This window comes from Medicago sativa, chromosome 4, assembly GCF_051527215.1.
Source record: "Medicago sativa cultivar Bolivia chromosome 4, Bolivia_mono, whole genome shotgun sequence".
NCBI classification, from domain to species: domain Eukaryota; kingdom Viridiplantae; phylum Streptophyta; class Magnoliopsida; order Fabales; family Fabaceae; genus Medicago; species Medicago sativa.
In genome coordinates this window covers 60,945,933-60,949,977 of record NC_140752.1, presented here as the reverse complement: position 1 = coordinate 60,949,977, position 4,045 = coordinate 60,945,933, and the positions used below count along the sequence as shown (strand labels likewise).

Sequence of the window (4,045 nt, the reverse complement as noted above, 5' to 3'; positions counted from 1 at the left end):
TTTTATGATTGGAGTTATAGTCGTGGTTGTACTTTTTTTTTTTTTTGAAAGGCCAATCATGTTACATCTTAAGTAAAAATGTAACTTTATGTGTTACAACTCTATTTTTGGTGGAATTAATTATTTCATATATTTAAAACCGTAATATAAGTACAATCATTAGTTTCTTTCAAAAACAAAAAAAAAGTACAATCATTAGTTAAGTGAGCAAAATGCTTAATACTACCATTTGCAATGGTTTGTTGAAGGTGAGATTCAACATCAAAAGCCTTTCCAATGGTTTGTTTAATGCTTGTTGAAGATTGACATGGATGAGAGAGAGGATGAAACCGTTCAACACAATTGAAAGTCTGCGAACTGCCATGTGTCGCGCTTTGAGTGGACTGATTCTGGCGCGTGTAGAACACGCGCCGACAGGACGCGTGAAAAGCAGTGGACGGAGAGAGAAGAAGAATTTTGGAAGATAAGGGACACGTGTAGCGTTGTGATTGGATGCCCGGATTTTTATCATTTTAATTATTGGACCACAATTATTTCGTTTTAAATTAATTTTAAAAAAAATACCAAAATTCATGATTTTTTTTTCTCTATAAATAGAGACTTGGTTCATTTGATTTGGACATAGAAAAAAAACCAAGTTTTTCACTATCTTCATCTTATTATTATCTTTCTATCAGCAAACTAAGTGAAGTTTTAATCTTCTTTTTAGTGAAATGGATCCCAATAATAACTCTTTCAACATCCAAAATTATTCTAATTACCCATTTAACTACGAAAATCCCAACAATTATCCAAATCCAAATCAATTTTTCAACCAACGTCCATAAAACATACCTCAAAACGTACCTAATTTTGGTTTTACACCAAATTTCAACCAGTCATCCTCTGTTCCAAACTTTCATCCATATTATGGATCTATGATGAGATATTCATCTCAAACACCCCCGTTTAATGGTTATATGCCAATGGAGAATGAAAATTTTCCCAGTGGTGGTGCATCTCAATATCCTGAATTTTCAACACAAATAACTCCTGGTGGCATGGCAGTTGCTAATGAAGACACTCCAGAAGATTCAACTCCTAAGAGCAAGAAATGTAAGGAACCAGCATGGAACACTCAACAAAATTTGGTGCTAATTAGTGCATGGATTAAATATGGAACAAGCAGTGTTGTCGGAAGAAACCAGAGAGGAGAAACATATTGGGGTAAAATTGCTGAGTATTGTAATGAGTATTGCTCGTTCGATTCTCCCCGCGATCTAGTTGCATGCCGAAACCGTTTTAATTATATGAGCAAAGTAATAAATAAATGGATTGGTGCTTATGAAAGCACTAAGCGTCAGCAAGGAAGCGGTTGGTCGGAAAATGATGTCTTGGCAAGAGCGCAAGAATTATTTGCATGTGGGAAGAATGTTCAATTTACTTTAATGGAAGAATGGCACGCTCTCCGTGATCAACCACGTTATAGTAGTCAAATGGGAGGAAATGTTGGCTCAGGAAGTAGTGGATCTAAGAGATCTCACGAGGACTCTGTAGGATCCAGTGCTCGTCCAATGGGTAGGGAGGCAGCTAAAAAAAAGGAAAAAAGAAAAGCAAGGACACTGATGTCTTGGAGGAGGTGGAAAAGGAGTGGGTTCAATTCAAAGAACTCAAGGTGCAAGAGATTGAACGAATGAAAGAGTACACCGCAGTGCAACAGGAGAAAAACAAATTGAAGAAAATGAAACTGTACATAAAGTTAAGTTTCCAAAAACATCTCGATGACCGAAAAAGAGATCTGTTGGAAAACTTGGTGCGTGAGCTGTTTGGAAATTAATTTCAATGTAATATTTGTTTGTATTCGGTCAAAATTGTCAGTGTTGTCTAGTCCCCAGTGTTTACTTTAATAATTGTCAGGGTTGTCTAGTCCTAAGTGATAGTCCCTAGTGTTGTCTAGTCCCCCGTGACTTATTTCACCTACTATTTGTTATAATAATTATGCCCACTGTGTGCCACTTATTTCACCTACTATTTGCTTTAATAATTATGCCCACTGTGTGCCACTTATTTCACCTACTATTCGTGAAATGATACTATCACAATGCCCACTTGCTTTAATAAAATGATATTATCCGTGACTTTAATAATTATCCCCACTGTTTGCTTTAATACAATACAATAACTTATTTCAAATCCGTCAATGTCCACCACACAATGTACTTATATATATAGGGACTCATATCTACTTCTAATATCACAAATCTCATTCATATCTACTTCTATTATCACAAATTTCATTCATATCTACTTCCAATGTCACAAATCTCATTCATATATACTTCCATTATTACCAAAAACTATCAATGGATCCTTTTGATATGGAAGCCTACTTCAAAAGACGTGATGTTGAAGACACTTATATGGTCAACCGATTTATTCAGCGTCGAAAACAAATAGAGGAAGGTAGTGGATCTTGTAGTAGAAAATATTTAAATAGTGATCATGCAGCGGCAAACCAAAGACTCATTGACGACTACTTTGCCAATGAGCCTACATATGACGATGCAATGTTTCGTCGTCGGTACCGGATGCAAAAACACGTTTTCCTTCGAATCGTTGGAGACCTTTCAAGTAGTGATAACTACTTCATCCAGCGAGTTGATGCCGCCAACAAAGAAGGTATATCACCCTTAGCAAAATGTACCACATCAATGTGAATGTTAGCATATGGTGTGGCAGCAGATGCGGTCGATGAATACATCAAAATAGGAGGTAGTACAACATTGGAGTGCTTACGTAGATTCTATAAAGGAATCATACGATTATATGAGCAAGTGTACCTGAGAGCACCAACCCAAGATGACCTTCAAAGAATACTACATGTTAGTGAATTGCGGGGGTTCCCAAGGATGATCAGGAGTATTGACTGCATGCATTGGGAGTGGAAAAATTGTCCTAAAGCATGGGAAGGTCAATTTACCAATGGGGATAAGGGAACCACCACAGTTATTCTTGAAGCAGTTGCATCTCATGATCTATGGATCTGGCATGCCTTTTTTGGATGTTCAGGAACGTTGAACGATATAAACGTTCTAGACCGGTCACCGGTGTTTGATGATGTGGAACAGGGAAAGGCTCCAAGGGTGAATTACTTTGTGAATCAACGTCCCTATAATATGACATACTATCTAGCTGATGGTATCTACCCTTCTTATCCAACTTTCGTCAAATCAATTAGACTTCCTCAAAGTGAACCCGATAAGTTATTTGCAAAACATCAGAAGGGATGTCGGAAGGACATCGAACGTGCTTTTGGAGTGCTTCAAGCTCGATTTAAAATCATCCGTGAACCAGCTCGCTTGTGGGACATAGCCGATTTGGGTATCATCATGAGGTCATGCATCATATTACATAATATGATTGTTGAGGATGAACGAGATACATATGCTCAACGTTGGACCGATTTTGAGCAATCTGAGGGAAGTGGATCTAGTACACCGCAACCATACTCAACCGAGGTGTTACCCACTTTTGCAAATCATGTGCGTGCTAGATCCGAGTTGCGTGATCCAAATGTTCATCACGAATTGCAAGCAGATCTAGTGACATATGGACAAAGTTTGGAATGTTTCGTGATTGAAGATGATTTGTATCGTACTAAATAAATTACTTGTGTGTTGTGTGCTTTTTTTTCTTGCATTTTAAGCTATTTGTGTGTTGCGTGCTTTGTTTGTTGTATTGCATTTTAAGTTAAGAAAATAAAAATAAATTATTTAAATAAATTTTGTTTTTACAAAAAAAAAAATTGTTAAGTGTTTCTTTATTTTAATTTAATTATAATCGATAATTGTAATTTTATGTAATTATAAAAACAAAAATATAAAATTAAATAAGAATAAGAAATAAAAGGTGGTGGGGTAGAGTGTTGGATGAAAAAAACCATTGGAGAGGTAAAAGTTGAATGAGTGTTGAATTAAGAGAGAGAAAATGATGTGGAGTGTTGGGAATTGAAAAAGCGGGTGTTGAAGGGTGTTGAATGGGGTTAACCATTGCAAATGGTCTTAGG

General features: G+C 36.5%; 1 pseudogene; it reads left to right on the top strand.

Annotated features, from left to right (window-relative positions):
- Positions 1 to 675: 675 nt before the first annotated feature.
- LOC146930384 (uncharacterized) lies at positions 676 to 3,635 on the top strand (annotated as a pseudogene).
- The last annotated feature ends 410 nt before the right edge of the window (positions 3,636 to 4,045 follow it).